Source organism: Homalodisca vitripennis, chromosome 7 (assembly GCF_021130785.1).
Source record: "Homalodisca vitripennis isolate AUS2020 chromosome 7, UT_GWSS_2.1, whole genome shotgun sequence".
NCBI classification, from domain to species: domain Eukaryota; kingdom Metazoa; phylum Arthropoda; class Insecta; order Hemiptera; family Cicadellidae; genus Homalodisca; species Homalodisca vitripennis.
The window spans coordinates 139,181,061-139,208,205 of NC_060213.1; the positions used below are offsets into that span (position 1 = coordinate 139,181,061).

At 36.5% G+C, this 27,145-nt stretch overlaps 1 protein-coding gene across 4 annotated transcripts in view; it reads left to right on the plus strand.

Annotated features, from left to right (window-relative positions):
* LOC124366414 (transmembrane protein 47) overlaps positions 1–27,145 on the plus strand; it is a 431,582-nt gene that overhangs the window by 351,722 nt on the left and 52,715 nt on the right. The gene's annotated exons all lie outside the window — the stretch shown is intronic.

The window sequence follows — 27,145 nt, forward strand, 5'->3', positions numbered from 1 at the left end:
TCAGGTTTACGCTTTTTAACATTGTATAGCGCAGTCCATATACGCTTCTTCCAAAGCTAGTGCCAGTTAACATAATGTGCTGTGCACTAAGTCCCTCCAATTGTAGCACTAGGCCTGGCTGCCGGATAGCGCTGTGAGCTATTCCATTGAGAATTCTGTACTTTACACTTTCCATAGTAATGGGCTTTACATTTGAATGGAGAAAATATCAGAACAGTGGCGTGTAAGCAGAGATGAATTTTCGCTACTTGACGTTGAAAAATAAATTACGCCGGAATCAAAACTAACTAGACTTGTATCAATGTTTAAACACAACTAATTAATTTTACTTTAATTTCATTAACAAGGGAAAGGCCAATAAAATAGATCGATTAATTATCGAATTGGCCGGAAACTGAAACACTTTAATTGTTTGTAATTTCCCCCTATCTAAATAGCCTGTTGGCGACGATTTGCTAAGCCATTATTCGGGATTTATCGCGCCGTTAAGTAAAACAGAACGTTATCTGTTGAGTGTATACGCCTACTTTATTTATGGCGGGAAAAACTCGGCCCAAATTCGAAAGTAGGTTCGCGGCCGAGCCAAATGGCGTGCTCTGTCAATGCCTGCTATCGCGGCTGTCGAGTGTATCTTTGTGCCGTGATCAGTACGGTACGAGTTTATCGCCATGAAGTGTTTCAGTGCTCACAGGCGTTGTAGTCGCCTGGTTGATACAAAATCTGGGCTTTACAATGTTGTACTGTCCAACGTTATAAGTTTGACTATACTGTTTAATTTATCACTCACCATGGATTCAGATTATAGAATTATAATTTTTTGTCATCTTCGACTTAATATAAATAAATACTGAAAAAAGAGTTAAATATATAATACAGTGAAAGGATAACAGAATTTCAATTATTTGCCATCGTTATAGGTTATAAAAGGTATAACCCAACGTTTCGAGTATTGGAATCTATCCTCTTCGTCAGGTGAGGTGGTATTAATATATACAAAAATAACGAACCGAAATAAATAAAGAAGGGAAAGAAAAGGGTTCAAACGTAACTAAAAGCTGCGTGGAGTCCAGTTCAGATGTTGTCACCGCACAGGATGCTAGGATAATGTACTGCACAGTGGATATTGCATCCCACTGTAGCCTGTGCTAGTGTGATGTGTGATTGTGATCTTCGTACTTGTGATTTGTGCTCGGGACTTGCATCCTGTGCAGTGACAACGCCTGGACTGGACTCCAAGCAGCTTTTGGGTATGTATGAACCCTTTTCTTTCCCTTCTTTACTTTTTTCGGTTCGTTATTTTATATGTATTAACACCTCCCCCACCTGACGAAGAAGATAAATTTCAATTCTCGAAACGTTGTGTTATACCTTTTGTAACATGTAACGATGGCAAATGTCCGAAATAGTGCTTTCAAAATGTGAAGTATATCTGCCTTTAATGTATTCATTGAAATGAACTTGATATACGTTCCTTCTTTCTGTGTTGGGACGACTAGTTACATAAATAAATAACTATTTGCTGCGTTTAACGCAATAGTTTCTTAATTATTTACTTTCTACGCCACATATTGGGACTCGATGTGTTATTTACTAATAATTATTATTCGTTTGAGAATAAAATGAAATATATTTGTATCATATGTTTTTTATTTTGAGAACTACTTGTGTAGGTAAGTCATAAAATTTTAATTGTTGGCAGATGTACCAACAATAAGTATAACATGTCAGAATTGGGGGACTAATTTGCTACTAACTTGCCAATCAAGTGTATTAGCGCTATAAGCCATTAATTTACTAGGAACATCGCTCATTTAACATATGCGAACTGTGAGAATTTTGTGTCTATATTAGGCTTTGTTTGAAGATTTGTCTACGCTAAATCTTCTGAACTCATTGTTTAATTACATGGAAATAAAACACGTTTTTGTACCTGTTCCTACTTTTCTTCAAATCTATTTATTTTTTTCACATCTGCATGCACAGTTTGAGACTGACCTAAGCGTTAAATTATATTGGAGTAGGAAACCCTTCACACATGATAAGCATATCTCCAAATGGGGTTCTACACTATCGACAAATTCGAAATTTATTTAATAACTGGTAAACAGAGAATGTGGCGAGTAAAGAAAAAATGTCAAGGTAAACATTTGTTCAAATGTTTATAAGATGTAGTTCATACTGCGACAGGGAAAAATAAATTGTTCCAAGAATCTGTAAGAACTTTCCGAGAATGAAGACCAAAACACACTGATGTAATAAAGAGGAAAACGTGCGCCATATTCGTGAGAGAAGTATGGGTACGATTAAAATGACAGAAGAAAGAAGGAAACGAATATGAAAAAAATGTTTGGTATAAAAATTTAGAAATAACTCACTTTCATCATATCATCAAGCAAATATGTGTGTGTGTGTGAATGTAAGGTCTGAGTATGTGTGGGGTTTAGGGAAAGAGAGGTTTTATCTGTTTATTTAAACCTATATAGCTAGCGCATTTAAACCACATCTCATATAAAAAAAGAACAATCAATTACACAATTAAAATCCAAGCACAGAAATAATCTACATCAAGAATGTCGACAATAGTTGTTGTTTTGTTATCTATAAATAACAACTTAATTTTGCTATCCTAATAAGCAAACATAATATAATAAGTTTTTTTTCGAGAGGGGGAAAAATCCCTTCGGATTTCCCATTGAGTCCGCACAATGGAGGTCTGTGGTGATTCCACTAAAAAAACCCTCCCTCTATAATTCTACTCCTCTTCACTTTGGTACCACCCTTCTGTATTTATTCAAGGTGAGAGGACAGTCATCTGCTTACCTTCTTTGTCTTAGGCCTCTTCTTATTTCAACTCTTAAATTTACATTTACATGCCTTTCATCTTCTTCTTTTCTTCTCATTACCACTCCCAGGTAGTCAGCTACTGTGCGACAGTTGTCTTCGCTCTCCATCAGTGCCAACATACTCTCCACTGTAACAGCTCTTCCCAGATTCTCCTCGACCCTTTCCGCTGGAATCTCCACCGTGGACATGCAAACACAGTATGAAGAGTAGTGTCGCACTCTCCGCAGTGCGCACAGGCATCTGTGTCGCTCAGAGCAAAGCGTCTCTTATAGTAGCCAAAGCACCCATGTCCGCTCAGTACCTGGGTTAGATAATAACTGCACTGTCCATGAGTTCTGCTGATCAAAGGTCTAATGTCGGGGATTAGTCTCTTTGTCCATGCTGCCTTTCCAGTGTCTTGTTACTACGCTTCCTGCAACTGTCTGGTGTAATGCTCTTCTTCCTGCAGAACTCCTGTCCGCTTCGCTATTCTTTCTTCTACCTGGAGCTTGATGGGCACTGTTCCAGATATCACGAGAGCTGCTTCCGTAGAAACAGTCCGGTATGCACTGCACACTCGGATAACAATATAATAAGTATTAATTAATAGATAAAAAATTACCTCATATATTTACCAACCGATTTCTGGGCCTTCTTGGCACCTCAGTCTACAGCTGGTAGTGCAGGTTAGAGTTGCCCCAAATATTATGTTCTACATTCATTTGTCTTAAAATAATTCATTCCAAGTACTCATCGAGCAGCCTTATAAATTCGTGTAAAAATTATAATGCAGTTAATCAATAGCGATCTTTCCCACGCACAAGCTATACTTATGTGGAAGTACATTTCAGTAAGTAATTAATAGGAGAAGCTAATATTTTTGTTATATATAAGTAAAAATAGCTGCTATCAATGTTCCATATGTTATAATGAGTGAAATAAACTATTTTTTTATTTTTTTGACTCGACGGAACGTAAGCTGAAAGTAGTTGAGATGACCAGCGGCAAGAGGATGGTGTTGGAAGCTGTGCGGTAAATGTTTACTTTAGCCACGTCACAATATTTGTTGTTTTTTCCAAAAGGAAAATGCCAAAAAATTAAATTAAGAAAAACTATATATAACAATAAAAATTTTCGAAAGGCCAAAACTTTTTCTTAATCTTGGAAAAGGCATTAGTAGTTTAAGCGGGCTCACCGTAATCCGCAACAATGGCAACGAACAAAAAACATCCCACAAGATAAAACTTCCCCAAGGAAGTATAAACTGTGTACGAAATGACGAAAAACAGGGAAAAGTACCAAAAAACTCTTACATTATGGTCAAATGCATTTAGTGCACCTAATGTTTTTGCTCAAATTCTCGCGTGAAGTTAAAACTCCTGTTATCCCCTCTTCTTATACCTATCCCTTTTTAGTTTGTTACCTTCCGGTCTCCAAGGTTGATAGTCTACGCATGTCATTGAGACATTACCTAAAATTAAAACTCTCTAATAGCATTTAATTGGAACGAAGAAGTACAAGTTTTGTTCTCGGAAGTAATCTCAGGTAAGAAGTGCACTCACGTGTGGCGCTGGCAGGCACCGACTCTGCGGACACACGAGATTGATGAATCACCAAAGTTGGTTATAGTGGAGCACGGAAAAGCCAATTATCTGGAACTGATTTGAAAAGTAGTAATTTCGTGGCTAAGAGCTTTCCAGAAGTTAGTTGTCCCGACAAAAGCCGGGAAAGTCTAGAAGTGGGCCACAGCCGTTCAACAACCAACCCCACAATATTGACGGTTAATAACCCACGAAAGGAAGGTCAGAACGTACTGCGTCAAATATGTTACACGATTGTGGCCACTGACTCATTTATGTACGTTCCAGCCAACACCACAATATTGACGGTTAATAACCCACGAAAGGAAGGTCAGAACGTACTGCGTCAAATATGTTACACGATTGTGGCCACTGACTCATTTATGTTCGTTCCATCCAACACCACAATATTCACGGTTGATAATCCATGACAGGAAGGTCAGAACGTACTGCGTCAAGTATGTTACACGATTGTGGCCACTGACTCATTTATGTACGTTCCAGCCAACACCACAATATTCACGGTTGATAATCCATGACAGGAAGGTCAGAACGTACTGCGTCAAGTATGTTACACGATTGTGGCCACTGACTCATTTATGTTCGTTCCATCCAACACCACAATATTCACGGTTGATAATCCATGACAGGAAGGTCAGAACGTACTGCGTCAAGTATGTTACACGATTGTGGCCACTGACTCATTTATGTTCGTTCCATCCAACACCACAATATTGACGGTTAATAACCCACGAAAGGAAGGTCAGAACGTACTGCGTCAAGTGTGTTACACGATTGTGGCCACTGACTCATTTATGTTCGTTCCATCCAACACCACAATATTGACGGTTAATAACCCACGAAAGAAAGGTCAGAACGTACTGCGTCAAGTGTGTTACACGATTGTGGCCAATGACTCATTTATGTTCGTTCCATCCAACACCACAATATTGACGGTTGATAATCCATGACAGGAAGGTCAGAACGTACTGCGTCAAGTATGTGCTGTGTCAAGTGTTACACGATTGTGGCCACTGACTCATTTATGTTCGTTCCATCCAACACCACAATATTCACGGTTGATAATCCATGACAGGAAGGTCAGAACGTACTGCGTCAAGTATGTTACACGATTGTGGCCACTGACTCATTTATGTTCGTTCCAGCCAATACCACAATATTCACGGTTGATAATCCATGACAGGAAGGTCAGAACATACTGCGTCAAGTATGTTACACGATTGTGGCCACTGACTCATTTATGTTCGTTCCATCCAACACCACAATATTGACGGTTAATAACCCACGAAAGAAAGGTCAGAACGTACTGCGTCAAATATGTTACACGATTGTGGCCACTGACTCATTTATGTTCGTTCCATCCAACACCACAATATTCACGGTTGATAATCCATGACAGGAAGGTCAGAATGTACTGCGTCAAGTGTGTTACACGATTGTGGCCACTGACTCAATTTATGTTCGTTCCATCCAACACCACAATATTCACGGTTGATAAATCCATGACAGGAAGGTCAGAACGTACTGCGTCAAGTATGTTACACGATTGTGGCCACTGACTCATTTATGTTCGTTCCATCTAACACCACAATATTCACGGTTAATAATCCATGAAAGGAAGGTCAGAACGTACTGCGTCAAGTATGTTACACGATTGTGGCCACTGACTCATTTATGTTCGTTCCATCCAACACCACAATATTGACGGTTAATCACGAAAGGAAGGTCAGAACGTACTGCGTCAAGTATGTTACACGATTGTGGCCACTGACTCATTTATGTTCGTTCCATGACAGAATGTACTGCGTCAAGAGTCGTTAGTGTGTTACACGATTGTTGAAGTACTTCATAGTTACACGATTGTACTGACTCATTTACAACACCAATATTCACGGTTGATTCATGACAGGAAGCAGACGTCAGAACGTACTGCGTCAAGTATGTTACACGATTGTGGCCACTGACTCATTTATGTTCGTTCCATCCAACACCACAATATTCACGGTTGATAATCCATGACAGGAAGGTCAGAACGTACTGCGTCAAGTATGTTACACGATTGTGGCCACTGACTCATTTATGTTCGTTCCATCCAACACCACAATATTGACGGTTAATAACCCACGAAAGAAAGGTCAGAACGTACTGCGTCAAATATGTTACACGATTGTGGCCACTGACTCATTTATGTTCGTTCCATCCAACACCACAATATTCACGGTTGATAATCCATGACAGGAAGGTCACAATGTACTGCGTCAAGTGTGTTACACGATTGTGGCCACTGACTCATTTATGTTCGTTCCATCCAACCCCACAATATTCACGGTTGATAATCCATGACAGGAAGGTCAGAACGTACTGCGTCAAGTATGTTACACGATTGTGACCACTGACTCATTTATGTTCGTTCCATCCAACACCACAATATTCACGGTTGATAATCCATGACAGGAAGGTCAGAACGTACTGCGTCAAGTATGTTACACGATTGTGGCCACTGACTCATTTATGTTCGTTCCATCCAACACCACAATATTCACGGTTGATAACCCACGAAAGGAAGGTCAGAACGTACTGCGTCAAGTATGTTACACGATTGTGGCCACTGACTCATTTATGTTCGTTTCATCCAACACCACAATATTCACGGTTGATAATCCATGACAGGAAGGTCAGAACGTACTGCGTCAAGTATGTTACACGATTGTGGCCACTGACTCATTTATGTTCGTTCCATCCAACACCACAATATTCACGGTTGATAATCCATGACAGGAAGGTCAGAACGTACTGCGTCAAGTGTGTAATACAATTGTGGCTACTGACTCGTGTATGTACGTTCCATCCAACCCCACATTATTGACGGCTGATAATCCACGAAAGGAAGGTCATAACGTACTGCGTCATGTGTGTTAAACGATTGTAAACTGTATTCCAAGTTGTCTTAAAGTTAATATAGCCTGTCACTTCCAGAAATCTCTCCCTCCCTCTTCATGTACGTAAAATGGTTTTTGGTGACACACTTGTCATTCTTCTGATTAAAAATTATTCTTTTGTAACTTTCGTTTATAAAACGTAATTTATGTATTATTAGGGGAGATGCCGCTCTCCCCTCCACCCACCACCCTTCTTGAGGAGATTAAAGTGAAAGGTTTTGTTTTACTTTACTGTTAAACTTTTAAGGGACCAATTTAGCCAATATACCGAGTATCGTCCACAAATGAAGAAAGTATACACAGCAGATTCTATGTTCTTAATGAAACTAGTGTTATTAGACTAAACTTATCTCGTTTCCAATCGTAGAATAAAGAAAATTAAATTAAATTCTGAAATAATACGGGAATCTCATAATACCTATTGAACTCAGTAAATATAACTAGTTGTATTTGTTTCGCCTCCTGAAAGAAAAACAGACAAGGAAGGTAGTTTGAAGTGCAATCTCGACTCGTGAGCTCTTGTTTGCTACAGGGGCTTGTTTGCTCTTCCAGTTTCCAATCAAAAGGAGAATCACACCGTCTTCAAATACACGCGCATACGCTCACGCAGTGGGCCGTTTTAGGCCTAGACTTGTAACGTGCCGAGGTAACGATAATCAACAAAGAGTTGCTTGGTAGGGTGATCTTATTGAATAAATTATGATTCCCCTTTAATTATTTTTGAACGGTGTGTGTGTGTGTGTCTCTCTCTCTCTCTCTCTCTCTCTCTCTCTCCCCTCTCTCTCTCTCTCTCTCTCTCTCCCCCCTCCCCCCTCCCTCTCCCTCCCTCCATTGCTATTCTCAACTGTGGGGAGAACCACGACGCTAAATTGAAGTTTTACAGTTCAAAAAACTTACATTAATTTTATAGATTAGTAATTTAGCCAAGATATTGAAATGTTTGTAAAGTTATGAAGTAAATTAATGAGCAATAAATGACAGTTTTTCTAAACAGCCACATAATTAAATAAGTAATACTATAGAGGATTAGTATATTTTACTATGTGATCAATCGTTACTTCAACTCAAAATAACCAGGTTGTGACTACAGATGAACGTATAAATATATGAGTTTTAGTTTGAAGCGGTATCTACCTAATGTTCTTAATGAACTAAATATTCTTTGGCAAGCGCTATCATTAGTGTTAATGCAATTATTTCTCTGTGCCAAGTCTATGTGGATGGTGTAATTAGATGAATTTGTAGATTAGTTTGTAAAGTAAAACCTGCAGCTCGTTAACGAGTACTAACAAGTTGCCATTGTTATACAATGATATGAGGTGTAGAGTATAATGCTGGCTAAATCACATGCGCATTATGCCTGGGGCTATAGCGGTGGCTGTGTTGATTGGCCGAAACCTCTTTATTGACTTCACTCTGAGCCGTGTAGTAGGCAATAATCTTGGATATTCCGGTGGCTGTGTGGTTTGGTTCAAACCTCTTTTATTGGATTCACTCGTAGCTATGACGTAGACAATAATCTTGGATAGCTCTGTGGCTGTGTGGATTCGTCGAAACCTCTTTTATTGGATTCACTCGTAGCTATGACGTAGACAATAATCTTGGCTAGCTCTGTGGCTGTGTGGATTCGTCGAAACCTCTTTTATTGGATTCACTCGTAGCTATGACGTAGACAATAATCTTGGATATTCCGGTGGCTGTGTGGATTGGTCGAAACCTCTTTTATTGGATTCACTCGTAGCTATGACGTAGACAATAATCTTGGATATTCCGGTGGCTGTGTGGATTGGTCGAAACCTCTTTTATTGGATTCACTCGTAGCTATGACGTAGACAATAATCTTGGCTAGCTCTGTGGCTGTGTGGATTCGTCGAAACCTCTTTTATTGGATTCACTCGTAGCTATGACGTAGACAATAATCTTGGATATTCCGGTGGCTGTGTGGATTGGTCGAAACCTCTTTTATTGGATTCACTCGTAGCTTTGACGTAGACAATAATCTTGGATATTCCGGTGGCTGTGTGGATTGGTCGAAACCTCTTTTATTGGATTCACTCGTAGCTATGACGTAGACAATAATCTTGGATATTCCGGTGGCTGTGTGGATTGGTCGAAACCTCTTTTATTGGATTCACTCGTAGCTATGACGTAGACAATAATCTTGGATATTCCGGTGGCTGTGTGGATTGGTCGAAACCTCTTTTATTGGATTCACTCGTAGCTTTGACGTAGACAATAATCTTGGATATTCCGGTGGCTGTGTGGATTGGTCGAAACCTCTTTTATTGGATTCACTCGTAGCTATGACGTAGACAATAATCTTGGATATTCCGGTGGCTGTGTGGATTGGTCGAAACCTCTTTTATTGGATTCACTCGTAGCTATGACGTAGACAATAATCTTGGATATTCCGGTGGCTGTGTGGATTGGTCGAAACCTCTTTTATTGGATTCACTCGTAGCTATGACGTAGACAATAATCTTGGATATTTCTGTGGCTGTGTGGATTGGTCGAAACCTCTTAATATAGCTTGACTCGTAGCCGTGTAGTAGGCAATAATCTTGAATATTTCTGGTGACGGTGTGTATTGGCCGAAACCTCTTATTCTGCACTATTTACAATATGTTGAAGCCTTGCATCGGAATCTCTGTACTGAGATAGTTAAGTTATTTAAAAAGAATAACAATAACATTATATCAAAATACCTATGAATATTTGCCCTTCTGCTTTCACAATGTAAAGAAAAATGCTTTAGTAAGCCAAATCGACATATATAGGTAAGATTATACGTCTACAAATGATCATCGCATGAGTTTTGCATCAAAATGTACTTTCATAGAATATCTCTTAAGTGAGTGGGTAAAAACATGAATGATACTTTTTGAGACAAGAGGAAATTTAGATGTATATACATATTTTTTAAGGTGCTATACTTTTGACATGTTGGCTTCTAAATGGCCTCCAGATAAATACTTGGATTAATTTATTATTAACCAATTCTAAACAAAACCGCATGGTCCACAGGGTTCAGACACTAAAAATACTGCCATTTTGTTAGCTATCTGAAATTAAATGCTCGGGTATCAATTTCCTTAGGCCATAGAAACTGTAAAAATAACTATCAACCTTCCCTACCATATATCCCAGTTCTAAAGTTTCAAAAAACGTTCTAAAGATAATGACATACAGTAGACAATCACTTTGTTAATGATATGAAATAACTAAATGAATTCATAGGGTTGCTAACTAACTTATCACCCACGCTGTAAAATCACAAATATTGATTTATTGACATATATTATAAACTGCTAGTCAATAAGTCAATATAACAGCAACAAAGGGTCAATTCCAGAACAAATGTTGTCCAAATTTAACTTTAAGTGCAAACTTAACTTTACTGGAATATTGACTTTCACAAATCCGCTAGTTAGCAGAAAACTACAACTAGTTAAACGGAAGTGATGGCACAGTTTCGATAGAAGTTCTGATGGATGTACAAGGTTCAATAAGTTCTGTTAGTTACTGAAACTTGCTTATGTCTAGCATCATAGTTCTGGTCTTACATTTAACGTTTTGATGGTTCCACAGAGTTTAATTAAGTTGTGTTAGTTACTGACACTCGCTTGATGTATAACATCATAATTCTTAAGGGGTAACGTTAATAAAATAGAATGCACTGGGCTTACACGGTTTCTACAGAGTACAATATTATACTGTGTTAGTTACCGAAACGATGTCTTGTATCGCAGTACTTACGAGGCGACGTTAACAAAATTGAAGGCACTGGTCTTACATTTAAGGTTTCTACATAGTACAATTATACTGTGTTAGTTACCGAAACGATGTCTTGTATCGCAGTACTTACGAGGCGACGTTAACAAAATTGAAGGCACTGGTCTTACATTTAAGGTTTCTACATAGTACAAATTATACTGTGTTAGTTACCGAAACGATGTCTTGTATCGCAGTACTTACGAGGCGACGTTAACAAAATTGAAGGCACTGGTCTTACATTTAAGGTTTCTACATAGTACAATTATACTGTGTTAGTTACCGAAACGATGTCTTGTATCGCAGTACTTACGAGGCGACGTTAACAAAATTGAAGGCACTGGTCTTACATTTAAGGTTTCTACATAGTACAATTATACTGTGTTAGTTACCGAAACGATGTCTTGTATCGCAGTACTTACGAGGCGACGTTAACAAAATTGAAGGCACTGGTCTTACATTTAAGGTTTCTACATAGTACAATTATACTGTGTTAGTTACCGAAACGATGTCTTGTATCGCAGTACTTACGAGGCGACGTTAACAAAATTGAAGGCACTGGTCTTACATTTAAGGTTTCTACATAGTACAATTATACTGTGTTAGTTACCGAAACGATGTCTTGTATCGCAGTACTTACGAGGCGACGTTAACAAAATTGAAGGCACTGGTCTTACATTTAAGGTTTCTACATAGTACAATTATACTGTGTTAGTTACCGAAACGATGTCTTGTATCGCAGTACTTACGAGGCGACGTTAACAAAATTGAAGGCACTGGTCTTACATTTAAGGTTTCTACATAGTACAATTATACTGTGTTAGTTACCGAAACGATGTCTTGTATCGCAGTACTTACGAGGCGACGTTAACAAAATTGAAGGCACTGGTCTTACATTTAAGGTTTCTACATAGTACAATTATACTGTGTTAGTTACCGAAACGATGTCTTGTATCGCAGTACTTACGAGGCGACGTTAACAAAATTGAAGGCACTGGTCTTACATTTAAGGTTTCTACATAGTACAATTATACTGTGTTAGTTACCGAAACGATGTCTTGTATCGCAGTACTTACGAGGCGACGTTAACAAAATTGAAGGCACTGGTCTTACATTTAAGGTTTCTACATAGTACAATTATACTGTGTTAGTTACCGAAACGATGTCTTGTATCGCAGTACTTACGAGGCGACGTTAACAAAATTGAAGGCACTGGTCTTACATTTAAGGTTTCTACATAGTACAATTATACTGTGTTAGTTACCGAAACGATGTCTTGTATCGCAGTACTTACGAGGCGACGTTAACAAAATTGAAGGCACTGGTCTTACATTTAAGGTTTCTACATAGTACAATTATACTGTGTTAGTTACCGAAACGATGTCTTGTATCGCAGTACTTACGAGGCGACGTTAACAAAATTGAAGGCACTGGTCTTACATTTAAGGTTTCTACATAGTACAATTATACTGTGTTAGTTACCGAAACGATGTCTTGTATCGCAGTACTTACGAGGCGACGTTAACAAAATTGAAGGCACTGGTCTTACATTTAAGGTTTCTACATAGTACAATTATACTGTGTTAGTTACCGAAACGATGTCTTGTATCGCAGTACTTACGAGGCGACGTTAACAAAATTGAAGGCACTGGTCTTACATTTAAGGTTTCTACATAGTACAATTATACTGTGTTAGTTACCGAAACGATGTCTTGTATCGCAGTACTTACGAGGCGACGTTAACAAAATTGAAGGCACTGGTCTTACATTTAAGGTTTCTACAGAGTACAATATTATACTGTGTTAGTTACCGAAACGATGTCTTGTATCGCAGTACTTACGAGGCGACGTTAACAAAATTGAAGGCACCGGTCTTACATTTAAGGTTTCTACAGAGTACAATATTATACTGTGTTAGTTACCGAAACGATGTCTTGTATCGCAGTACTTACGAGGCGACGTTAACAAAATTGAAGGCACTGGTCTTACATTTAAGGTTTCTACATAGTACAATTATACTGTGTTAGTTACCGAAACGATGTCTTGTATCGCAGTACTTACGAGGCGACGTTAACAAAATTGAAGGCACTGGTCTTACATTTAAGGTTTCTACAGAGTACAATTATACTGTGTTAGTTACCGAAACGATGTCTTGTATCGCAGTACTTACGAGGCGACGTTAACAAAATTGAAGGCACTGGTCTTACATTTAAGGTTTCTACATAGTACAATTATACTGTGTTAGTTACCGAAACGATGTCTTGTATCGCAGTACTTACGAGGCGACGCGACGTTAACAAAATTGAAGGCACTGGTCTTACATTTAAGGTTCAGTTATGTTTTCTTAGTTACCGAAACGATAAAACTTACAAGACGACGTTTTGAAATATGTCGTAAAATATTTTGGCTTAAATCTGACTCCACACATTTGGTTTAGTGTCTTAAACTGTTCGGTGTATTTTGTGGTGGCAGGAAAATAATTAAAACATATATATCGTTAATAAAGGTACCATAGTTTTGTATAATGCGATACTTCAAGACAAGTTTTACCATTCGCCGGGCCAGGGTTTGGCCATAAGGACGGCGAGGCCGACGTAAACATAGTTCCAGAGAATTGGCCCCGAGTCTGAGATGTAAACATGTTTTGTGAATATCAAGTGACCTGTTTCGTCCTCGCAAGGTTGAGTGAACAGCGAACGTATTCAGCATGTAGGATCAATCTCGCTGTTCACATCTCTGTGAGAAAACTCGGCTATCTTCTGCAGCTCGGTGATTTCTTCTGTGGGCTCTTTGTGTCCGGAGTGTTGTTTTACCGTCTTAGTACGAATAACGAAACTCCTTTCGCTGTTTATTTATGACTAGCAGTTACCCGCGGCTTCGCACGCAATTTTCTGTTGAAAAACTGGACAGTATATCTATGTATTCTTTTTTTATGACATAATAAACAGTCTAGAGATAATCGGTAGTCACTCAAAGCTATTCCAATCTCCTGATCCAATTTAGATTTAAGTTTAAAGAACAGAGGTTTGGGATCCTGAAGTCGTAAAGTGAAACAGTTTTTATAAGATAAGTATTTCCCTCCCACATTCCATGATAATTTATTGAAGTCTTCGATGGCTTCAGTAACAATAAGAGTTAGCCTTTTTATCCCAATAACGAAAGTGTATCATACAACTAAATAGTTGGTGCGGTCAATATGGGTCTGTTCTATTCGTTTAAATTCACCCCCGGTGTTTTGGCATAATAAGTCGCCCGCTATTATCTTTTTATTTTCATTAGCAATGTAAACAGATGTTTCAGAAAGTTTGTCGAATTATAGCTGTCAACAGCTGTTTAGTGCCAGTTTAATTTGAATTATGAAACGTTATTACGTTTCGTTCTTATCATAACATTCGAATGTAACTAATTTTTTAATTTGAATTCGACTTTATTTGGTGAAATGAATGTGTTATGGGTGGTAAAAAGCACTCTAAATGTTAATTCAGACCAAAAGCTATACCTGTTCAAAATTTCAGCACAATCCGTATAGCAGTTTCAGCGCGATTCGAGGAAAAACCTCCAAACATCCAAATATCTAAACATTCAAACTTTCGTATTTGGAATTAGTGGGATTAATGTTCTTCAAAAATTTCGAAACCTGTAAAACAGGAATCAACGTTTTTTTATAAAATCTTCTGAAATAACGTCTTCAGCACTTGAATTTGTTTTTATGGAAATAATCTTCAACTACTCTTCACTCGATTTATTACATCGAATCGTTTATATAGTCGTCAGTTTTTTCTACACTACAAAATTTTTAAAACACTGTAGTATATAGATATTGCTACTGAGATTGTATTTCATTATCCTGTACTATAGGCTATAGTTAACCATTTAGAAATTTATTTTAAATAGATTTTGAATAAAAAATCAGCCCATAGCAACTGTCTTCGTGGCATCTCGTAAGGAAAATATCTATTTAAATTCACCGATCATGACCCTCAGAGTAAACAAAACAAACCCTTCTAAAAAGTGTTATGATTATATATAAAAAGCTTGGCTTGTAGAAACGATATCTGTTCCAAAAAAGCTCCAATTAATTTTAACTTATTACATAAATGTATCTTTTAACGCCACTTCATTCCAATATGACAGCAGTTTTAGCTTTTCTGGAATCTTTTTAACATTCCCTAAAACTGTTTGTAACAATCGGTTTTATGTACGTCGATCAATTTTATGTAATTCCACTATATTTTTTCGATTACCAAGAACTGGTGAAAGAAATGCTTAAACAAGATGAAACTTCAAAATACCATCTTGACCGCGTTCATTGGGCAGCTTGGTACCGTACGTCATTTTGTTTCAATATGGCAGCTGTTAAAACGTTTACAACCCCGTTATCTATGGGACTTGATAAATCAAAAATGTTCCGGAATTCTTATAACAGTTCCTGGACAATTTGTAACAAACCCTTTTTACTGGATCTCGAACGGGTTTCAAAATATCAATTCCATGTAAATAATAAATTATTACATTTTCCAACCGTCATAAACTCTACCTACTTACGAACTGAGCTGGAAGGACTATTTTAAGGACTTTTCTAGGTCAAAAGTTAAATTTGAATCAAATTTGCGATTGTGTCTGCAGAAATAAGAGTATAACTTAAAAGCATAACTCGGCGCGGTCCATCGTCCCAACAACACAATTATTAACACTAATATCTTCCCGCCCTGGGCAATGAGGTTAACTCCCTCGACCCGTTAAAGTGAACTAGTTACTGAACTCGGTGTGTCGGTCGCTGCAGCAGAGTGCATAAGTGACAACGGGCTGGGGGTAGGGGGGAGGTCCTGCAGGGGTAAGAGGTACCTCTACCGTGAAACTTTTAATGCTCTGGTGACCTGACCCCATACATATCCCAGGGGTACCAACCTCCACCACCCCCGTGCAACCGGCCAACACAACACTCAATCGTAACATAAACCAACCGCGGTGCTGGTGTGATACGTCAGTATACGTTTAGCACACTCACGCTCTACTGGTATAGTTCTATAGTCCAGGAGCAGAGAGTCAATTTATTGTATAACCTCCACAACCCGGTTTTTATAATAGAGAAATATCGCATAAGGCAGAAATCAGCTGTTCTAATATTAGTGGTGGTGGAGATCGAAATGGAAGGGTTACAGAAGGGTTAAAATATGGAACGATAACGTTTTTTCTGATCATACTGTTTCTAAGTTGACAAATTTAAAATGAACCCTAATCCACGCAGCACTGGCAAATGTGTCTTTTTATCTGGTTGCCTAACCATCATTTATGAGTAAAGTTAGAAAAAATATGATGTGAGAAAAAATTATCGTTTGCTATTTTTTACTCTTCCCTTTCGACCACTACCAAACCAAGCGTGGCTGGCGACCAATTTCTTTATTAAGAGAAATTTCTCTTATCGATTAAAAGGAAAATCAGGTTGTATTCTAGTACGATGCAAATTGGCTCTCGCCTCTAGACAACAGACAGATACCGCACTGAAACACAGACAGATCATAGCGCCATCCACAGCCAGACTTTGGAACTACCGTTTACTGAATATAGTGACTCTAGCGAACTCTGTTTACCAGACCATTAACTAACCTCAGTGTGGCGTGCAGGTTTGGATTGGCACTCGTTTCTACGGTTCAATTTGTGTCAACTTTAGACGTAAAATATCTATTAAACAGATTGTTTGTACATGGTGTACAGTAGAATTTAGAATTTTGTTCGTTTGTTCTAATGAATAACTTAAAACAATGTTGATAGTAATGTAAGTTATTTCGAGTAATGTATTAAAAAATATCAAATCGTTTAAGAAGATACAATTTTATGATGAGATATATAAATCGGGTGTCAGAATACACGTTCCCTTGTATGGATTTATTCGATAACCGAATTAAAGTTTGCTGTGTTTTAATTTGGAAGGATTAAATCAATGATTTAAAGTCCTTTCCGCCATCAGTATTCTTGTTTACACGGATATCGAGATGTGTATGAAGTCTGCATGTACCGCTATCTATCTCTAAGGTTATCTCATATCTCAATCCCGGGAATTTAAGTTGTAAAAAGAATGGCTATGGACGTTCAGGGACATACCTCAGGAAACCATGGTAACTTATCACTAAGTTGGAGGGTATCTAAGAGTACCGAATTACGAGGTATCGAAGAGTACTGAGTTGTGAGGTATCGAAGAGTACTGAGTTACGAGGTATCGAAGATTAAAGATTTGCGAGGTATCGAAGATTAAAGATTTGCGTGGTATCAAATAGTACCGAGTTGCGAGGTATCGAAGAGTACTGAGTTGCGATGTATCGAAGTGAACTCAGTTGCGATTTATTGAAGAGTACCAAGGAGCGAGGTACCGAAGAGTACTGAGAGTTGCAAGGTAACGAAAGTAACGGGTGTCGAGGTTTCAAAACGTGGTATCGAAGAGTGCCGAGATGCGAGGTATCGAAGAATACCGAGTTGCAAGGTAAGGAAATTTTGTAGTAGTTACAATAGCGCCTGTACAGTTTCAGTAAACTGTTTCTGTACTGCAGTATCATTATGTTACAGAAGACACCGATCCGGCGAAAGTCTTTGTTTGTTCTAAACAAAGGAAGTTTGATACCACAAATCACTTGGTGTCACTGACTTACGGCTTTCTAACTTTGCTCTTAAAAGCATTCTGAAGGATGAAATTAATGGCAGCACACGCGCGCCCTGACTCGCCTGTTTACTTTGCCACAGACGATGCTGTTACTCTCGCAAGTAATTAAATCGACCGCTTCCATTTCAGTTTCGCCAACCACCGCAAAAATTGTTTGTCTTACGAGACACTTCGATTGCACGGGTCAAATTTCTATGTTGCCGGAAACCTGCAACCATTTGACCCCTTAAACTCTTTATAGACAAATATGAATTAACATCAAAACCTGCATCTGGCCTGTATCAAAATTACTGTGTTACAATACCAAATTTGGTACCAGCAAATGTATTAACAATAGGCCTAGACAAATAAGGTACAATATATGTTTTTGACGATGACAGAATTGTGCTGTAAACAGGATATTACATTACCAAAGTCAGTAAATTAGGTGTCCCTGTCTATCTATTCTAACCTGTAATCTATTAAGTTTATTTTATAATAATTTGTGTTTGTTTTATAAAAAGTTGTCTGTATTAATGTATTGTGCATGTCGTTGATGTTGAACATATTTGTTGTGACTTACGTTATGGGTGTTACAAAAGCTTTGGAACGTAGACCTTCCTATATTCTTTCCTTTTTCTATTGCCATTGTTTTCCCCATTTGTTTCCCTCATTTTTGTTAAAATAATGAAAAATATAGCATGTATATACATTGCCATACAGTTGTCATATTTTATCATCGCCTTCGTAGCTGTTTCCTTTTGTGTTTCCCAAAATGGCCATTGCATTATTTTTGTAAAGAAAATGTTTTATAATATAACTTATATATATATAATTAAAGGTCGTATTGTATACGTAAAATCTACTGTCAATAAATTAGGATATACAATAAGTAATTTAATAAGAAATAAAATGTACATTATGTAGGCCTAAGTGTTAACTCAGTCAAAATATTAAGCACAAGTTATATGTTTTTAATTTATTAAATACAATTTATTAACATTAAAATAATACAAATTATTCAAATACCAAGGCAATATTCACGGTTGGCCTTGCATTACAGGACGTATGGCTAAACGCTCAAAACCCTCTGTCTCAAAAACGGTTGTGGGCATGAAAAAATATTTCAAATAAAATCTGTCCCAAATGTTCTGCTCTACTATTTTAGCTATAGAAACCGAGATAATAGCGAAAACTGTTTTTATTTACCTTTGTCCTAACTAACGACGTAGACACGATATTATAGGAGACTTTTGAGACTGCTTGTGGAACGCTATAATGGCTTGACTATATGCATTTTGGTTTTTGAAACAGTGTTCGCATGTAGGTAAGTGTGTCTCGAATTGCAACGAAAGGTGTCTGTAACAAGTGAACTCACTGGAAGATTCAGTCTTCACCCAAGCTAATGGTCAGAGGTAAGATAGCCGCACGCGATCAATGTGTGACAGTTCAGTGAACCGCAGAGGCGATGCTTCTTTATTGTGGACCGCACACGTCACGTCAGGTCTACCAGGTGGATCGGTCAACCCTTTTGTGCTGCTGGTCTTGTCTGTAAACAGAATGTTTTTGTGATCTTCTTATACAGTGAAAAGAACAGTGGAATGTTGAATTTTGTTCGTTTGTTCCACAGAATAGCTTTAAACAATGTTAAGAGTAATATTAGTTATTTTGAGTAACGTATTAAACGATATCAAACCGTTTTAGAAGATAAAATTTTAGGTTGAGAAATATAAATCGAGACTCAGAATACACGTTTCCTTATATGGATTTATTCGATAACCGAATTAAATTTTAGTGTATTTTAATTTGGAAGGATTGAATCAATGATTTAAGGTTCTTTCCACCATATCTATTCTTGTTTACACGGATATTGGAGATGTGTATGAAGTCTGCATGTACCGCTATCTATCTCTAAGGTTATCTTATATCTCAATCCCGGGAATTTAAGTTGTAAAAAGAATGTCTATGGACGTTCAGGGACATACCTCAGGAAAACGTGGTAACTAATAATAATAATTTATAATAATAATAATTTATTTCCAAATAAATACATACATTACATAGTTCTTTGTACAAATACAGGGTAATAAAAACCATAATAATATACTTAGGTAACAAAATACATTTGCCATTACCCACAATAATTGAAATCTAAAAGTATCTTAAACTAAGTGCCAAGCCTAACTTTTACATCCTTAAAACTTAACGCATTCATTCCAACATGAATAAAAGTACATACACTCTTCACATTCATACATGCACAAACAAAATATAAAGTACGATATTACTGTGAAATTCATGGATTGACACATTTAAATATAACAAAATTAAATCAGAATGTTGGGTCATGTATTGTACAAAATATATTGGATATTCATTATTATTTATTTGGAACTAGAGTACTCCAAGGCAGTGCCTGTTTGGAGGTACTTTCACCACTAGAAATCCTGTAATATTATGGCAAAAACAGAGTATAAATATATATATATAATAATATATATATATATACTTATATATATATATATATATTATAATTTTCCAAACTTTAACATACTGATATTTCAAAAGAAAATTTATCGTTCAAGTGCAATTTTGTATAAGCCCATTCAATACCAGGAAAATGTCTTTGTTTTCAAAGTTAATTTTTATTTTGTGACTTATATTTAAATTTGTAAATATTGTTAAAATTGAATTGTATGGCAAAAGGTTTTCAAGGGTTTCTATGCAATCATAATAGGATAGTACACTAGTAGTTATGAAAGGAATGTTCTATTGAACTATATTAAACATCTTATCTTCAATATTTTCAACAGTAAACAACCATATTCTAACTTTATTAGCAAAAAAGGTTGCTGTTTTTAAATTTTGAATTTCAGTTGGCAATTTATTAAACATTCTTGGTGCTAAAAAGTAATATGTTTTTGTGAAGTATGTATTGGAAGGTTTGGGTACAGTAAAACTAGCTGCATTTCTTAGTTTAGACTTAAAAGCCTTATCAGTTATGCAGCATCTGCTACGAATGAAAAATATTTTTAAAACTTTATATACGAATATATATTGCAGGGGTAAGATTTTCAAATTGCAAAAAAATTGGGAAAGATTTTTCAGTTTTAAGCTTGTTTTCTATTATTCGTATAAAAATGTTTTTGAATCATGTAGATTGGTTTGATATTTGAACGATAAGTCCCTCCCAGCAAATTATTCCATAATCCAATCGACTATGCACTAGTGAAAAATATAGATCCCGTAATAATTCTTTACTGCATATATTTCGTAAAAAAATAAAATAACCTTAAAGTACTATTTATTTTTTTGATTTCAAATTCATGATATGATTCTTAAATTTTAGTTCCCTGTCCAATTACTACTCCCAAGTATTTTATATTGTCCACAGGTTTTACTTCAGCACAAACAGTAGAACACTGCCCGCCTCCACTGATACAATCAATGCATTTATAAAAAATTTTATTTTCAAAAAATAACCTCTCGTCTTAAACTAAAATTCATAAATCTAGTTTTTAGCAGAGCTAAGTACCATGTTGTTTTTTGAAAACCACCATTGAAGCGCTTCTAAGTCTGAATTCATTTTTAGTTCTATTTCATTCCAATTCCGTTCAACATAGCAAAGTGCTGTATCGTCGGCGAATGATGTTACTTTCCCATTAAATTTTGCACAGCATAGATCGTTAATATAAATTAGAAAAAGTATTGCTCCCAAAACAGATCCTTGTTGAACACCATATTTTTACTACTCCCATATTACTCAAAAATCCCATTTATTCTTACATACTGAGATCGATTCAGCAAGTAACTTTTAAACCATCTGTACACAACACCTCTTACACCACAATTGTACATCTTATGTAGCAATATTCTGTGATCAACCGTATCAAAAGCCTTTTGAATATCTAAAATAGACCACTCACTCGCATTCCATCATTCATTCCATTTGATACCCCTATCCATAAAATCTAGTAATGCAGTTTCCGTATTCATTCCCTGTCTAAAACCAAATTGATTTGTACTAAAGAATTTTACTTTCTCTAAAAATAGTATTAGTCTTTTCTTCATTATTTTTTCATAAATTTTTGAAAAGGAAGAAAGCAAAGAGATGGGTCTGTAGTTATTACAAGCCAGGTTCGAGCTGCTTTTATGAATTGGAATCACAACAGCCTCCTTCAACTTTCCAGGGAAAACCCCTGTCTCAAAAACTCAAATTGATAACATACGTCAGGACAGGAGCAATTTTTTGATAATATTTTTTAATAATATGTGAATTAATACCATCAACTCCAGGAGAAGTCCCATTCTTTAATGAGTTCACCGCTTCCCTAACATCTGTCTCTAGTACTGGGGGCCATATACATTGATTTTAAAAACTGGCCTTTCGATAAAATACTCTTTGTAATTTAGAGTGGATAAAATATCTGATTTGTTTTTATTTACACTTAGTTTTTTTCAGCCACAGAAAGAAAATAATTATTAAATTCATTAGCTACTACACGAGGCTCATTTTACATGCCTGCCATCAATTTCTAATGTTACTATAGAATCTCTACTGGGTTTCTGGTTTGTTATTACCTTAACAATTTTCCAAGTTTTTTTTTTAGTTTTCCTTTATGTCTGCTAAACAATGATTCATAATATTTATTCTTTAGGTTGCGAATATCGGTCTGAAGTTTATTTCTAATTTCTATAAATTGCGATTTCAATAAAGTATTGTTTGGTTGTTTTTTTCACTTTTTTTCACTAACAAGTTTTTTCATCTTTATACGTTTACAAATAATATCATTCATCCATGGTTTTAATTTATTTATACTGCAATTTTTATAATGTACTTCTTTCCTACTTTCATTTATTAAATAAGAAAATTGGTTAAAAAAAACATATCAAAAGCAACTATTAGCATTACGTTCTAGTAACACACCATTCCAGTCCACATTATCAAGTAAATTGTTGAGTTGGTCATGGTTGATGCGATAAGGGCATTGACTATTTCTAAATTTAACCGAATCAGCTGACGCAATCCCCCAACCTGGCCTCCAGAACCAAACAGCTGTTAAACAATGATCCGTTATCTGACAATCAATTACTGCAGCCTCAGTTCTAACTTTGTTTTTATTTCTTATTTTTTACAATTATATGGTCAATACAAGTTTTAGATAAGTTTGTGATCCTTGTAGGGACGTTTGATTAGGGATTCTAATCCATTGGAAGCTAATGTAGAGTTTATAATTATCCATAACACTGCTTTGCTCTAGATAATTTATATTAATGTCTCCTATAATTAGTAGGTTATTACATTTCTTTATATAAATCTTTATTCATATAAGAGTTTAATTCAAATAAAAAATGAATCAGTGGTTTTTTGCTGTAACCTATAAATTGCTAAAATTATGAAATCATAACCTAACATTTGAAATGATAGCTCTATTATATCAGCTGAGTTAAATTTCACATCTGATATTTTTAGTTTGATTGATATTTGTGTGGATATATACAGCTACACCACCAGCCCTATATTTATCATTAGCATTATAAAAAGAACAGTAGTTGGGGATGTTAAAAAAAACTTGTTTCGTTACTATTTACCCAAATTTCTGTTAACACAATCACTTGAGGAGGTTTCTCAATTGCTGCCAATTCAGCTAAAAAGATGGCAAAATTTGATCTTAAACTTCTTATATTTTGGTGGATTACAACAAAACCAGCATTTTTATTAATGAAATCTATAGTTTCATATTGTGACATGTTAATCTAATAGTATTCAACAAATATACAAGAGGATAAACTAACCTAGAAACAGCTAATAAACTAACAACAACAATTATATTATTTTGAAAGAAAACAAAAAAAAAAATTCTATAACTTACAATTTTTTCTAAGTCAGCTTGGCACTTTACAAGTATAACTGGTTCTCCATCAGATTTTCTAAGAAAAATCTTCCCACCTCTAACCCATAGCCACTTAATATTTCTTATCAGACCTAACATTTCTAGCCATGGCAAATAGCCGAGTTGCGAGGTATCGAAGAATACCGAGTTAGAGGGTATCGAAGAGTGCTGAGTTGCGATGTATCGATGAGTTCCTTGTTGCAAGATATCGAAAAGAACTGAGTTACGAGGTATCGAAGAGTACCGAGTAGGGAAGTATCGAAGAGTATCGATTTGCGAGGTATCGATGACGACCGATTTTCGAGGTATCGAAGACGACCTAGTTTAGAGGTATCGAAGTTTACAAAGTTGCGTGTTTATTGAAGAGTATTGAGGTGCGAGGTATCGATGGAATAACCGGATATCTTTGCGTTGTTGGTAAAGTGTGAAGTAAAATAGTGTACTTCTTGTGTGCAGTGCTTGGTACGTTATGAAAGGGACGAAGATATCTAGACATTATTGAACCCAGTTTTGTTCCAAAATTACTGTTCTTGTGGCGAATAAAAGGTACGTTCTGTGTGCACGATCATTTTTCAAAACTTTGGCTGTCTTTGAGTGTAAAATTCCGTGTATGTTTGGGAATGTATAATTCGAAGGCTACATATAGCAAACGTGCAGTTTAGTGCAAGCTGAATCTAACCGTTACACGTTCCTACCGTAATTACACCTTCGTGACTCAGATCAGGTACTATCAGACAGCGCCTTACAGCCAAAAAAGTACGTATTTACTGGGCTTTGAAATTCAATTAAATGTGTGTTGCTAGGCGTAATCATGACAGTTGTTCTCCGAGACATTGTTTGAATTTAGAAAACCACGAAAGCTATAGGAGCTGCACGGAGTTGGGTAGTTGTCATCAGCATTGTTCTTGTCACTACTTTACAGTCTTGAATTTCCTCTACTATTTCTGTATGTAGCTGTCCAAAAGATTCACAGCCCTCAGACATCGGTCTGACTGCAGTGACTAACTTACCATACACTCACATAGGGACCTTGCTATACTCTGTGGCTGAAGCAATATTCTGTCAGACCACTCGAGTGGTGGTGGCCATTATAAGTCAGCCGCTTGTCAACTCAACCCTTGTAACTGAGTTGCCGTCATTATCAGGGGCCAGGGGCGGCAACTACTTGGCAGTTTGTAGGTCAGCCCTTGATAGACACTTGAAGGGCTTGGCTTCCCCATTAAGCGCACCAAACAGGCACTTGAGGTTCCTTTGGAATAAGGATTTGTGGGTCAAGTATTGTTTGTATCCTTTCAAATGGTGTAATCTGTGACTGTCATTCCTTTTACAGAACGCATTCTGTAATTAGTTATTTATTCTGTAACAATAGTACGTTTTAATGCTTCAACGATGATTTTTGCAATTAATTATAAAAAATAAGCATGTTGAACTTAAAATAAATTTAATATTCACAATTTGAAAAAAATCCATTGTTCCTTTGAAGCAATATGTAGGTCTTCAGTTTGTCGAATATACATTTAATATTTATATAAATACTAATAAAACTTGTAAAGTATTTTACTATAGTTGGAGTTGTGTTTAGAGGGGTACTTGAACATTTTTCAAAAAGTAAAGTAAAGACGTCTTATTTTACCAGGCTAAGTTAGGGCTAAGAAGCCCTCTCTAACACAACCTGGGGACCGACGCCTTAAAGGTGACTTCCGAACCACCACCAACGGCCGGATAGGCGGGCAGCTTGCAAGGACAGGATCACTCATCGGTCACCCATCCAACCAGCCCCCAGCTTAATCGTTGGTCGCCAGGTTAAGTGTTAGAGTGGGCGGGAGGATATGAAACTAATATTTCAGAAGTCAAACCCACCAAAAGGTGCAAAATGTCGTGTTGATAGTGGTTGTTTTTTTTAATTATAGAGAGCAGGGTATAAACTGTAATATCCATATGCGTTTGTGTTTGATCTTGTAAGTGTAAGAATGTACCTGTTTTTTCTTACCCAGAAGTTCGTTCGTGTAGCCTGGAAATAATGTGAGAGTTGGGAAAATCACAGTGCGATGGGATTTGAAAGTGACGGTAACAGTGGGTTTAGCCATACATGACTAATAATTTATTTACCCGGTCTCTCGTCCTGTCTCATTTCGCCTCTCATATACAATATATGGAATTTAAATTATCTTTCTGCGTGGCAATAGTGTTGCTTTCAGATTTTTCAAATTTGAGTCGTAATTTCGTTCCATCAATGTCGTTAAGAATTAAAAATTATTTCTTTTCGAGGCATCCAGTCTGAACTCTGGGCACATACCTTCTTTCTTGTGGTTCCTAACTCTTGCGTGTCAGACAGATTTAGGTAGATTTATTTTTAATTAGGGACCATCTTGATTTCAAGCCAGTTATAACAGTGTTAAAACTCATGTACTTTTACGACGCTATATTTTATACTTAGTCGTAGAATTATGGTAGATGTCTTATTTTCAAAATATATGTAATACGCATCCATACGCGTTTTTAGATTATTTTTAAATATTTGTTTAGTTATTCAAACAAAAATCTCAAGCATTTTGTACTATAGGGCTTAAATCTATATATATATATAAATGAATGTTTGTATGTTTGTCCTTTATGGAATCGTGAACTATTGGACCGATCATGATGAAAATTTGTACGTATATGTATTTTTTCCACGGAGAAGGTTTATAAGCTATGCCCATCCCTTTCCCGATTCAGGATTCCGCCCCACTGGTTACAGAAATACCCATAAGAAATGCATTGCAGCAAACATATGTTAACGTCTTTTCAAATTTTTAATCAGCTGTTCTTTGTAAACATATATTACACTTATAGTTTTAAAGCATAGAGTAAGCTTAAGAGAAACGACAAATTTTGTTTAAACTGTTTTTGCAATCACTGTTAAACATAGACTTTACTATCCAGATAATACAATTCAAATTTGACGTAAAAATTCACCTTTAACTGCAATATTTATTTAATATAAACCATGCTCATGCTTGATCAGAAGAGTAATGCAGATATCATAATTACTATCTTACGTTGGCTACAAATATAAAGAATGTTATAAAATCAACCTTAGTTGTTTTTTTTGACAGAAGTATGGTTCTCAAAACTCCGTGTGTACATATTCTCTCGATCGAGACAACAAAGCAAGCTCAATCGTGGCATCGGAGATATAACTAATTTAATCTAAAATTTATTATAGTAAAAAAAAAATTTACTAAGTAATATAAGGACTTCGGTTCTTAAGATTTGCGTGCGAAGCCGTGGGTAACAGCTAGATAGAGGCAGGAATATGGTACATACCTTCATAATACGCCCAAGAGGCTCACGATGGAACGACTATCAATTATCTCAGCAATGTTTAGAATGTGATAGAAAAAGAATAAGTGAATATAGTGTACTGTTTTCAACGGGAAATTGCGTGCGAAGCCGCGGGCAACTTTTGCAAAAAATTATTGAAATGCGCAGCAAAGCGCG